Raw genomic sequence first — 14,842 nt, 5'->3', positions numbered from 1 at the left:
TATGATCCCCAGGATTAAGGAAATTGAGACCTCTCTTCTATAATTTTACTCCACAAAATAGTGATGACTAATGAAATCAACACTGGACATCTATCCCATATCATATGAAGATTTACATCACCAAGTTAGAGGTTAGGCCGTCATCATAAACCCCAACATAAAATTTCTTTATCAGTGAAAGGGATTTTACCTCACAGCTGGCATAGTTAGATGTACACATGTGGGTATTCATTACATCTCACCTGGTAGTCAGCAACTTATGCTTTAGTTGTGTTCCATGACTTAATTTAAAAATGAAAAAAATTATGCACAGCCATATTTTGCTTCAAAGCACGTGATTTCATAATTTAGCTCCAAATAGCAAAATCAGAAAAGTGACTTTTCTAAGATCTTTTCAACTGGCAAACTTCTCCAATACTCAGTTTTTAACTAACCCTTGTTTCTGGTTTTCTGCTTTATTTTTACTTTGGAGGGTTTTATTTTCAGGGTAAAAAGAATTTGGATGTTGAAATAAGGGTTAAGCTCACTGATGTGAAAATTGAATCTTAAAAGTACATCTAAACCTTTTTCTGTTTTTCCATTTTACTAGGAAATCTTATGAGAATGCATAATACAAAGTAGGGAAATTTCCATCTCAAATGTATGGATTGAAGATATTTAAATAACAATACGACCACTTAGGCATTGTCTGAGTGAAAAGAATTTTCAGGCGTTTGCGGTTCATCTTTCACTAGTCAAAATGTAGCTTCTGGTGGTTTGCATGCTGCGTTTCCAGATTAAATGATAATGTTCCTTCAGGTAAGTGCTACATAGGAGAGAAAAATTAAAGCCTTGGAAAGAGATTCCTGTTCCTCCTAGGGTCTTTTTATGGTAGGTTAATGACCAATAAAATGTGCTAGAAAAAAGTCACCAAATCATAGAGATGCAGGAAACAAATCTTTTAAAGACTTTTCCACAAGCTCTGGCTCAGTGGCCCTGGAGATAGGAGGATATATCAGGAGAGGGTCACAGCTTATCTCAACTCATGTCTCATTTGGGGTGGGCACCAAATTACTTTTGCAGTGTGCTACATTGTAGCAGTCAAGGGCACTAGCCTTCATGTATGCAAATTAATTGCTCTACTCTTAGATCTCTGCTATTTATGGGTTTGGTCATGGGGGATAGTTAATTACAAAGGCGTCTGCTGCTAGGATTCAAAAAAAAGATTCTTCCAGAACTTCTAAGCTTCAAAACCAGTCCCTTTTTTTATTTATTTCTTTTTGAGATGAATCAATGGCTTTTGTCTTTTGCCATCCATTCAGCAGCAGGTATTCCAGTCAAGACATGCAGATGCAGCCTGGATACATGAACACAATTCAGGTCTCTTAGAGCAAACATATCCATACCCTAATGGGTTCCAGAAGCCCACAAGAGAAAGCTCTTCTTGTCAGGTTCCTATAGCCCACAAGAGCAGGCTCTTCTTGGCAACCCTGAATACTCTCTGCAACCTAGCCATGGTACAAATGACAGTTAAAAGCACAAAACCCAGTCTCAAAACAGAGAAAACTATCCACTTCTCCTATCTCAGCTCTTGCATCATAGCATTGACCTTTATCCGTTTTGCAGCAGAAGTACTAGGGATGTGTTTTCCAGGAGTGCAGGGAGCAGGGATGAAAAGCTAGTGAAGGAAAATATGAGACAAGGCAAAGCAGTCCCAAAAGTTCACTGAAAGTCTTTGCCTGAAATGGAAAATCTAAGTGATAATTGCTCACTATGTAATGTGAGCTTTAACAGTGCTTCAATCACTTTTCATCTCATGGCAGCAATTCCTGGTGACAATATTGTTAGTGAAGAATATCACTCAGAATACTAAGAATGTGACACCTTCCACCTATGAAAACTGTACCTAAAGTGTATGTAACAAATACAGGACATTCAACTGATTTGAACTACTACAAACTCCAGGATGAACTTTTGCAAGATTAAGTTCAAAAATAAAGATAAGGAAGCAAAGTGACTACATTAAGCATGGAACATTAAAAATATTCCTCATGCCCCTGTAACATTTTTTATCACACTTAAATTGAGGACAAAGTCTATTTTCAGCAGTCACACAGAGATATGCCTATCTCAACTTGCATAGAGGTGAAAGGGAAAGCAGAATTTTACTTTCCTGAGAATGCCTGAGGGCATCAAAAAATTGTGGATTACAAAGTTCTAAACTCCCTGCACTGGATCAATGATATACTACTATCTTCATTTATCTAACAAATACGAGCAGTCCGTTTGACAAGTTGTGCTTGCTCCAGCTAGTACAGATGGGTAGTATCTCATAACACATTTTAAATTATTAACTACAGCAAAACAGAGAGAGTATGTAGCAATTTAAAAGCAAGAAAACAAAAATATAAAACCACCATTATTTTTCATACATTGTTACAATAATGTTCAACACCTGCCAGTATAACAGCTTCAGATAAATTTAAATATACATACATATTTCCTGGTTTAAACTATATTGTACAAATATTCAAGCCAGGCCAGACCAGAAGTAGGCTAAAAAATTAGTTATTTATCACTCTTATCAGTTTAATCTGGTTAGACTATCATGCTTTGAAACTTAATATGTGATGTACACTTGCTGTAGGAGAAAGGACAAGAATGCCATTACAATTTTGTATATCAGCTTGGATCTACTTTACTTACTGTTTGAAAGAAAGAAAAAGCCATTACTTTTGTGAATACTGGGATACTACCAAGATTGGTTTTCTATTCAAATAAGAAACAGTGTTTTACTAATGTGAAGCAAAGAAACTGCATGCTGCAATGCATAAAATGAAAGTACCTATTAAGCCAAATTAAATTGCCTGCCTGAATGGGTTGATGCTGCTGTTTTTATACAGGACTGAAAGATATATTAGAAATCTCCCAGTCAGAAAATACATGAGATTGAATGTCCTCTTTTCAAAACAGCAGATATTACCTTCTACTATAAATTCATTGCTAAGGCTTCAACTTTGTTTTCAAATATAGGTGTGCAAATGCTCTCCTTGTACTCCTACCAAAAAGTCTAGAAGTTGTATGGCTTATTACGTATCATCCAGTGACTTAAAATAACATGGTGATGTTCTACAAGACAATATATGGCGCATGATAATCAGTTTGAAAACTCTGGGGCTAGATACAAGCACCCATCTTTATGCTTGATGTGGGCAACAGATTGGTTTTTCTAACTGTGGCTGTATTATATTTATCTAATAAAAAGCTTTTGAGCTTGACATGATGAGCATGAATTCAAATATTTCCTATTATTTTCATAATTTCTTACATAATTGTGCATAGCTAGTGACAAAATAGGCTATTATGAGTTATTTCTTACCAAAATGGGCATAACCATTATAGAATTTGGGATTATTTAGCTTTTCTGAGCAGATAGAAGCATTTCAGTTTACATTCCTAGTCATTGACATTAATAACTTTGTATTAAACCAGTTTTCTTGATGTTCTCTGTAATTGCTTAAGTAGATCTGTTAAAGGTAGCATTCCATGTTTTCACTGCTATCACCACTTTTCTCTATTAGGCTTTGGAAACCACACTCCTTTTATTTTCAATCAGATTTCCATACAGTAAATCATCTAAATAAATACACATTGCTATTCATTTGATATCGAAATGGATATTTTGAAATTCTACATCATATACTGCTATGATCACTTATACTTAGCAGTAGCATGCTTTTAAATGAAGCATGTCCCCTGCAGTTCACAGTAAAGATAATCTCTGTTCATGTCTTTTAAGGTCCCATGTGGCCATAGCAGCTGAAATGAACAGCGCACAATAGATCTCCTTCATGCTAAGTGGCAGTCCAGAAGGTCTAGATGCTATAGATTGAACAATAAAATTTGTTGTAAATACATACCTCTTGCTGCCTGGAACTCAAAATGTACAGGCATTTATAGAGTTTCAGGATAATGGGAAGTGCCTGTGATTGATTTATGCTGCATATCACAGTGCACGAAAATTTTGTACATGTGGTAGAAATGTGTTACACTCTAAATGCATTTTTTTTCTATAGAATTATCATTGTGTTCTTTAACACAATTGATAAGCATTTACTTCTCCTAGAAACTGCTTATATAGCAATTCTGAGGTAGCTTTCCTGCTTGCCACACATTATTTTAGTATTTGCTTTTTGGCAGAACTGTTTGTAAGTGGCGATTTTATAACAAGTAAAACTGCTTTCACTTCTGGTTGGGAATTTTTTGTTGAGCCAGTTTGAGTTTTAGGGTTTGTTTGGAATTTTTTTCTTTTGGGGTTATCCAGGTCCATTGTGCATTGTGTTTAATTTCCTCTTTAAAAATTTTGTTCTGTTTCCTTTTCTAAAAACAGAAAGATGAGACAAAAATTCCCCTTCTTTTGATTTGAGCAAAAATAATGCAATTATTTTTTCCTTAAGTAATTTTTTTTTTTAAATATGCTTTTTTCACAACAAACTACAGCATTTAAAAGGATTTCTTAGATTTCACCTGCACCTGCATATTTCTGAAATATGTTGAAATTTAATGGGCTTATAGTGCATAGGGGAATTTGTGTGTGTGCGTGTATGTGTGTGTGTTTACAGCTTGGAATTTGATTCAATGAAGACCTCTTTTCTTTGTTAGAAACTGGATATAACCAGTCACATCTCAGAGGTCTCATAATCTTAGAGGTCTTTTTCAACCTAATTGATTTTGTGATTCCATGAGTAAAATTGCCACCACAATCTGCATTTTTTTATAAACTAAAACTGAATCCATTTATCAATAAATTAAACAAGATAATTTAACTAAATTTTCTACCTGAAAGCAGTGCTGAGTACCTAGACTCCTGTTGAAAATACTGCTTATGGAGTTATTTTCCCAGTAATATCCTAAAAGTGCAAACTAATCACAACTAATCACAACTGGTCACCTACATTTGGTGTACATGTATCATGTTTATATATTCATATGTTGACTATTAACATATTTGTACATAAGTGAAGTTGTGTATTCTATAGGTACACACACAAAATAACACACACTCAGTATACATAAGAATAATGTTTCTTACATTTGCAGATAAATGAGGTATATCTGAAGTAAAAAACTAAGAAACATTTTTTATTGTCGTGGGCCTATATTTGCCTTTACAACAAATGTTTTCTACCTTTCTCTGCATAAATATAGAGGAACTCCATTGAAACAACATGAATAAAGAGAGTTGAGCTTTGGGATATGCCTTTAAAAATAATCTGAAGTCCAGTTGAGGTATAACAACCATATTGAAATTTTTTGCATTTCTCCCACCGAATTTTTTATTCTTTCCAGACAGGCAGCTCCCACCAGTTTCTGCAGGCAGACTGCTTGGGTCTTTGATGCAGTGCATCCACACTTACTATTACCTCAGCAGCATCAGTGGAGATATGATTGCAGCATATCCAGCAATACCTTGGATAGCTGAGTGAAGTACTAGGAATAACAACTCAGTGCACCTCCGCAACATAGACTGTTCATTCTGTGGGGATGTTGCCCTGGATTGAAAGCGCTGAACAGAATCTAGGGTTACTGTTCACATCATGCACTCTAGATCATCTTGCCTCCCAAGCCAATGTATCTATATTGTTTCCTGCTTCAAGTGGGAATTTCACAGTCCCCCTACTCTACATGGTTTAGACTTGGCTCACATGGGGCTAGTGTGGAATAGGTATTTCCTTTCAAGATGATATGAAAATGTATGTAAACTGTTTTTACTTGGGTTTAGTTTCTTGGACTTCAAAAGGAGCCTCAAGCATTACCTTGACCAAAAATCTGTTGTCCCTTACTCCTCTTACCTATAAGAACACACCTGGTTTGAAAATAAAAGTCTTTTTCACACAATCTTTATCAAAAACAGAAAAATAAATTCCAGAGAAGATGATGAGACTCTAGTTCCAGCAGCACTCAGCTAAAGTTCCCAGTCTTTAGTCTTTGGTTGCAGCTACTCATTCCTGCTTGTGACAGTAAACACAAACCTTGCCTGAAGGCTCTCAAAGATCTGTTCATCAGCTGTTTTTCACTTTAATGGACTGGTTACAGGAAAAGGTAAATAGACTGACCCAAACAAACTCTGAATTTCAGATTTCAAGTAAATACTTCTTTCACTTTCTTAATGCAGAGCTTGCAAGTAGCTCATTAAGCCAGATTCCACTCATTGGTAAAATCATAATCTTTACAGTTACTCTTCATTTGACACACTCAATCTTAAATTATCTACCCATATTTTTCTTTTGAAAACTGAATATGAAAAATAGAAGGATTTATAAGTGCATTCTGTTGCTACTTCTTTGTCTCATCATTAAAAAACGAAGTTGTAAATCAAATAGTGCACAGATTTGATTTCTCTTTTGGCACATTTATCCCCTACAGGTCATTACTATGTGTGGGCAGAAAGTGTTGTTGTACTTCAAAGCTATTGTTCTGGTAGTGAAATCACAATTTTATGTCTGAATAGACCCATGTTTGATTAAATATTTATCATTTATAATTGTTTTTCCATCATAAAAATATAAATGAGTGGACAGTGAAAAAAATTTGTGCTTTTAAGAATGATAAGGGTTCTTTTGGTATAGTTTCTCAAGAAAAATACACAGTGTACCCTGTACTAATATTAATATGGTGTTATTTTTATGTAAGTCTTGGTTATTTTGATCCATAAATTTTTTAAAATTAAAGAAAGATGACAAATAAAAATTTAAGAAACTCAAACTTGTGGCAGCTACTGTATGAAAACAGATCCATTAACCATATGATTGCTTAAGAAAAAAAGACAAAATTATATGATACATTTCACAAAGTACAAAATTCCACTAATGGAGAAAGACAGTGAAAAGAACATATTCCTGTTTTCTTCTATAGTGGTTGTCTTATTCCCTGAAGCATAACATTTGATTGCCCTCCTCTTTACATGGATAACTATGAAAGTTATTATTAGTTATAAAATTATCCAGCCATTCTGAAAAATTCATCTATAGCCTCTGCCTTTCTTATTTCATTGTGCCATGAATATCAAATGCTGAAGACACACCAGGCAAAGGAAGAAACCCTTGCTTCTGGATATTTCCATGCCCATTTTTTCTGATGCTTCTCTGGTCTTCACAAAAGCACTAGAAAAGGAAATTCTTCTGGGCAGGTTTCAATCCTTCATCAGTAGATTTCTAACACATATTCTTAATATATCCCCTTCTTCCCTCCTTATGTCAGAAAACTATGTCCAGTCTGGATGCTTTGGATGATGCAGGGGATCTAAAATTGCTCTGGCAAATATGTGCTTAAACAATTGAATTCCACATCTGATTGCCTGAAGAATGTAACATCCAAAAATTAAAAATTATTCTGCTTTTATTTAGCCATCTAATTTCTATCGGCATAGTCCAAGATAGCATAGTATAAAAAAGAAATATGGATTTTTATCCAGTATATTCAGTCTATACTCAGGAAATTTTACATTCACTCAGGAAGGAGAATTTGATCTAAATTGTAGGATACCTACACACTTTGTCCTATTATGAATTTCCCCCTCTCTTGTCACCAAACCAGAAAAAAACGTGTAACAAGGTGTATTCAAAAGGTACTGTGGGAAGGTCATCTGCTCATGGAGGAACAGGCATGCAATGGTAGCAGCCTCGCCACTGTCACAGTTTCACCAATCCCTAACCAAACCATATGAGTGCCAATAACATTTCTGCAAGAGAAAGGACAAGGGCAAAACAGATTGCAGAGGTTTGTCTTGGTCACAATAGCACTGATACATAACCTGCAGCAAAAAATAGTTTGACACCTACCCAAAATGATGTTAGTCCAGTTCAAGGTAATTCTTCCCAAGAACCAAGTATCCTGCTGCAGCTACTCCTTTTATACTAAAAAAAAAGTTCTTTATCTCCATACCTGTCCCTCTATTTATGTAAACTAAAAAATTAGCAGACTGAAGGGAAATATTTTGGTGTGCAAATTAAAGGTGGTGTGACACAGTGCAGAGTTCGATTTACTACTCAATGTGAAATATATAAATCTACACATTGCCCCTCCATCTTTCCTCTAGTGTTATCAGGTTTCTGAAATACATGTTTTTTAACATATCCATTTTAATAGACCAATACATCAAATGAACATATAATACCAGAAAGTATGAAAATCATAAAGGACCTTGAGATCAAAAATGTCAAAATTATAACCAACTTTCATTTTTGTTGAACTGCAAATACCTGACATTGATGAAGTAAAAATATTTGCCAAAGAATTTCCATTAATGCTTTGGTTGTTCCTTGTAAGCAGCTGATACTTAATCTTCAGTTGCCTAGGTTATCTTGTTTTGCTTTTGACAAGAATTATTTTTCTAGATACTCAACAAGTAAGGGAGAAGCAAATTTCTGACAGCATAATAAAAACTGCTATTCAGAAGACGGCAGTTCAATATTTGTTGGGTTTGACCTGTTTTGGAACATAAAGCTAAGCTTTAAAAATGTGCTTTCCTACATCTAAAAAAACATTTAAAATTCATTCTTCCTTAGCATAGAAGTAAAAAGAGTACTTACAGCTAAGTATTAGCTTCAGTTCACTGAAATAAACAAAAATTACTTTCCAAAAATTTAATAAATCTTCAAGCACTGTGAAAACGGATAGCTTTTCATTTTCTAGTGAGTTCAATCAAGGAAAAGACACATGAAGCCCTGTGTTATTTTAATGGAATATAGTGCATATGTCAATGTATAATGAAAAACGGCATTACACCATTACACAACTTGCTAATGCACCAGAGCAGTAGGAGGCAGTGCAGTACAGCTGCATTCCAGCAAAGCACTGTTTGAGGCTATTCAGGCAGCACTTGCTCAAACATGAAGCTCATTGACAAGATCACAACCAGGGTCCAGCTGACCTTGCTTGGAGGTAGCTTAGGCATTTGGAAACAGCACCAATGTGAACTGCAAAAAGTAGTTTTAAATACCAGCAAAAGGTATCTTTAAAAGATATGTTGCTCAGCAAGTGGTTTTCTTGTATTTCTCTCATGTTTTAGAAAGAATTCCCAGTCACAGATGCTCTTTGGGAATAGTTCATTAAACTGATGAAAGAGATGAACATTAGCACATCATTCTTCAATAGCTTAATTTAAGGCACTGTAATCACCAGAGAGAAAATAACACACGATATGTACTTGAATATGACCTGTATTCAATAGTGTGTGTTTAACACAACCTTTAAAAAGCCTCAGAAACCTTCAGGAGAATCTTCCAGCTGTCAGTTCTGCTTCTGTACTTGTATGCCACAAGTTTCTGCAGTGAGATCTACTTTTTTTTAGAGTCTAGCCTCTTAACATGCTTATGGAATGAATCTCTTACAGATGGGTGTAATCTGTTCATTAGATTATGGATCCTGGTTCTCCCAGGGGTAGTTTCAAATTCACATGGTGCTCTTAATATTATTTCTTCTGGATGTGGATCCATGATTTTCTTCTGACTATTACTAGTGATTTACATGATTTGTTATTTCAGCCAGGGAAGTTCATGGGTATTGTTTATTTCACCAGCAAAAAAAAATTTACATTCTAAAAAACATGGTCCTCATTCACTCATTGGAGATCATAACGTATGAGTAATAGTAATTTTTAGAAATATGTAATTCTTCTTTATACAAATTTTACCACAGAAGAAAGAATCTGATCCCCAAGAAGAGACAGAATTTGCTTGTAAACAGCAATCTCAGCAAACACTTTCATTTTTGGACTCAAAAGGTGAAGAGCACTCTAATCAAGCAACTACCTAAGACATGCTCAACTGTAAGTACACAAATAATAGCACATATTTTGGAGTAAGAGAGGACATGAGGCAAACTCATTCATTACTTAAAAATCACAATATATCTGAGAAATCTGAGGGAAGTGTAGGAGTTACAGATCTCAAAGGGGAAAATAACCATAGTGTTCGAGGGGGAAAACGCTAAGAAATTCCTTCTTGTTTTGATGTCTTTGGTTTTTTTCCACAGACCTGATCCATTACTGATTGAAAATTAGTGATCGAAAGAAAAATTAATGTCCTCATTATTTCCTAATATTTTTATACCTGTTGAAGTCAAAATTCTCAAAAAAGTAGAGTTAAAAAATGTGTTAAGATCTGCAAGAGTGCATGTTTTCATTCTTCACAAAAATGCTGAGATCTGCTAAATCTCAGATCGCATAGAATGCTGGAGATGATATCAGTAAAACTGCATTTAGCATTTGTGTTAGTCCAGAGGCAGAAGCAGAAATTAAAGTATGTCATGAAGGACAGTTAAATTTGCATGAACTAACCATTAAAGCAAAGAATGCGTTCAAAGGGAATTATTTTTATGTCCCTTTCAGAAGGATGCCAGTGAACAGCAGGTTTTTTTATTAAATTGCCAAAGCCATTCTGAGGGTATTTTGCAACAGTTAAATCTAGAAATTAAGACTTTAAGACTTAGTTGGTTACGTTGTACTAGGAAAAAAGACTCAGGAATTTTATATTAGAAAAGTATTTTGGCTTCAGAAGTTGTATTGCATCAAAAATTGAACAAGTATCTGTGTTTGTATTACCAAATTTACTGGCATTTATGGAAGCCTCAAATGTGCAATCAAAAAGGTAGCAAAGCCGCTTTGTAAGAAAAGTAATCTCTAAATAAGTATTGAGGCTATCTTTCCAGTAAATACTTTTAGAGTGTTTTAGATATGCTATTACTGTTTGATCTGATAGCACAATCAACAGGAAACCATATGTGATAATATCTGTGAAGGAGATAGTTTTCCATATTCACTTGTGAAATAATTCCAAAGCCTTATTTTTAGTTAAATATTGATATATCCATGATCTCCTTTTTAAAATATTTCTGATTAAAGAAACTGATCACAAAATGCATATTACATACAACCTGAGATGTAGCTTTCAGTACTGAGTCTACAAAACATTTTATTTGAATGTTTGAAGTTTTAGTTCCCAAGGCCTACACTCCCTAAACTGATTTCAACAAACCAAAACAGGTTAACTTTTGTTTATTTACGCATAATACAGCAGAGTAATTGATTTTGAAAACTGTTCCAGAATTCTCAAGGTCATTCACAAAAGGAGTGCACTTTATTCTCTTGTTTGTTACTAAGAAGTATTTGAACAAGATAGATTTTATCACTGTAGAAAGACAATTTGTCAATGAGTTACTGGAGGTGTATTTTTGGTTTTAATTTATTGCATTAAATTATTGGTAAATACAATAAAAGTAGTTTTTATTACTTGCCTGATGTCCAAGGTACTTTCCATCTGTTTTCCATCTGGTCTCCTCTTCCCCATCAGTTCAAGGTACAGCCAACCCTTCTGACAGCTGAGTGGGAGCAGGAGGGCTGTCATCTCCACTTCAAGAGGCATTGAAAACTTCAGTGCTACAGGAGCGGTTGTTTGGGAAAAAACCCTTTATTTACAGAAGAAAAAAGCAGATAGACTTGGTTTTGATGTAAGTTTTCCAATCTTGTTTCTCTCCTGACTTTCCCTCCATCTCAGAAAGTCTCAAGAATTGATTCTGTTAACCCTGGAAAGCGTCATTTGACTCAGGGGTAAAAAAGGCTTATAAAATGTGATAATTTAGAACAGTTTGTACATCTTGTCTGGCCTGACTCTGGCAAAGTTTGGTACGTTTATATGTTCTCTGCTGTAGTCTTCTACCACTGAGGCTTTCAGGGATGGGTGAAAACACAACGGCTATTCATGCCAATTTCCTGCAGTTATTTATTTCTGATTTTGCCAAAATTGAATACATACCTGCAGACACAGGTGGAAAAATATCAAAACTGTTTCTCATGCTCTATATTTATAGGGAACAGCCATCTTCACTAATAAAAAAACACATATCAAATGCATGGCTAGTCAACAGTAGCATGCAAGTTCTCTTGGGCAGTGTCCTGCAACCACAGTACGAACATCTGCTACGAGAGATATAGTCAGCAGCATCTTTTAGTAAGTGCACTATTTGACAATGCTAACTGAACTTTTATTTATTAAATAAAATTAGTCAATATTGATGTGCAATAATTTATCAATGGATTCATGAATTTCAAAGGTGAAAAAAACTTATTTAGGTTTTAACAAATGTAATATTCAATTTAACTTTTATTTCTAAATATTAAAGAGCTTTTACTCCTAAAATATTGAATTTATTCAAATTAAAATGTAAAATTTTACTATAACTTATTAGACAATATTTTTAATTTATTTATTTTATTTTATTTTATTTTAATTTATTTTATTTTATTTTATTTCCCTTTACTAGCAGTGGACTCTTTAAAGAAGTCCAATGTCATTCATCAGTGGCATGGTGAAAGCCTAATCAGGCACATAATTTTACTAATGTGGGAAAGATGATGAAACAAGAGATATTCTACACTTCATCTGTCTTTAACCTATGATGAAACACTGAGTGCAGTTTTCATCACTTTCCAAGGACATCCTCAAAGAAACTGTCAATGGTTATGCTATTCTTGGTCAAATTAGGCTAAAAATTTTGACAGCACTTGAAAAATAAAATAATTTAATTTGAAAATTGCTTGAAACTTACCTGCGAAATATAAGGCATTTTGAATTACATTCTGTTATTTTTTTATGTCTTCTCAAATTAATTAGGTAGAAATGAAAGTAAAAAAAATAGAAGAATGATATTTCAAATGTTTACATGTGTGCATGAGATTTATGCACTCATGGTAATGTGTGGAAAATTGTTTCTGAAAAGATTAAAGATGAGAAGATATATTGTGCACAGATTTTTTTTATTCATTGCACTAGCTATTGTCCTTCACATAGATGTGAGTTACTTGCAAGAAAGAAAGTTATTTTTTGTTTTCACCTGGCTGGTCAATTATTGGGCAAGGAAGAAACTGGGATGGCAGTCGGACAGGTATTAACTGGAAACTGAAGTTTCCTGTGAGATCAAAGGATAGTGCAGAGAGAAAACAGTCAGGGAAACAAAGCAGTAAATATATAACAGCTTAAAAGAGGTATAAAAGGCCAGGCCTGGGAGACAAAAAGAGTGAGATTTTTACTAGGAACTCATAAGCAGTAATCTGGGGTTTACTGCATCATGGAATTACTGGAGTAAGAACAATCCTGACAGACAAGAAACAGCAGTCAGGGAGAAGCAGAAGACAGTTGTTTCATTATTTTTCTTTCATTAAGTCTATTTTCTCCAAATTATAGACTATCTAGCTCTCTTCAGGTAAAACTTACTTGAGCCTTTGGTGTACATTTTTCAGAAAAAGACATAACTGAAGGCTCTGACCGTCCTGTGGTCTCAGGAATACATTAACACTGTTCAAAATTTGCATGCTAGAATCAGCTAAATGTGCAGAATTGTGTATGTCTCTGAACATAAACACACCCACACTCACGGAAGATGTGGCAATCAAACAGTGTGGAAGAAGATACTTGCCTTTGAATGCAAAATATTAGTGAGGTTTTATTATGCTCTCTTCCCACATTCATTTCAAATTTGTGGGTTTTTTGCATGATATCTTTTGAAATGAGATTTTTTTAAAAATTAAGAGTATGGTCATAGTGTAATTCAAAATAGATGTTTATGGATCCAAGAATAAATTGTCCATGTTCAAGTTCTACCTCACTCAGATACAACTGATCCACTATCTTTGAACATGTTTTAGGACTCTCATAGTTTTACCCCAACCAGCACCATCACCACATAGTTGTTTGCTTACAATAATTTCACAATTACAAGCCGCACCGTTTTGACCAAAATTTTGCTCCCACACCGGAAATGCGGCTTACACTCAGGAGCAGCTAATATGTGAATAATTTTATGACATTTACAACCCTGGAAGTACAAACAAAGTCAGTGCAAACTACCAAGTCGAGCATCTACCAGTAAAACCCGGCATTTACGATTGTTACAAATTGGTTACTGTGTTGCATGGCGGGTGAAGGCGGGCTCCATGCCGGCAGCATGGGTGGGGGAGAGGCGGGGAGCTCCCTCCTGCTGGCCCCACGGCTCAGGGGAAGGCAGGGGGCTCTGTGTTGCCATCCCCATGGCCCGGGGGGAAGGCGGGGGGCTCCCGTCCCCACGTGCCGCCACCGTGGGAGCGGGGGGGCTCCATTCCCGTCTCCCACCGCTGCCACAGCTGCTGGCGGGCTCCGTGCCCCCCTGCCACCGCAGCGCAGCGCCGGGCCAGGGCAAGCGAGCCCAGCAGCGGCGGCGGCCGGCCCTGAGCGGCCCTGCCGAGCAGCAGCGTCGAGCTGGGCCACCTAGCCCCGTCGGCAGGCCCAAGCCCTCACGGCCCGAGCCGAGCCAGTAAACCCCGCCATGCCGCGATTCTGTTACTATTTGGCAACTTTGTTGCATGTGGGTCCTCGCTGCGAACGACAGAGCGGCTTATAATTGGGTGCGGCTTGTGTACGGACAAAGAACGAAATGTTTGCCAACACCCGGTGATGTGGCTTATAGTCAGTGCGACTTGTAATCATGAAATTCTGTACTCCCTGTCCCAGCAGGATTGGATGAAGAGAATTCAAACAGTAGAAGTCATGAGTTTAGGAATTCAAATACAATAAAATAATCACCATCAATAACAACAAATTGCAATGAAAATAAAAATGATAGTGAAAGAAATACAACCCAAGAAAGACAAGCAATGCAAATGAACAATTTTGCAGCAACATATTCATATCCAGATAGTCCCTGAGCAGTGGACTCACCCCCAATTCTCCCTCATTTTGCTTCTAAGCAAGAGCTCATATTTTATGAAGTATGCCATTGTTCAGATAGGGGCAGTTGTCCTGACTGTGTTCCCTCTCATTTCAGACTACTC

This window comes from Catharus ustulatus, chromosome 3, assembly GCF_009819885.2.
Source record: "Catharus ustulatus isolate bCatUst1 chromosome 3, bCatUst1.pri.v2, whole genome shotgun sequence".
NCBI classification, from domain to species: domain Eukaryota; kingdom Metazoa; phylum Chordata; class Aves; order Passeriformes; family Turdidae; genus Catharus; species Catharus ustulatus.
The sequence above is the reverse complement of the archived record's forward strand: the minus strand, read 5'-3'. Positions refer to the sequence as shown.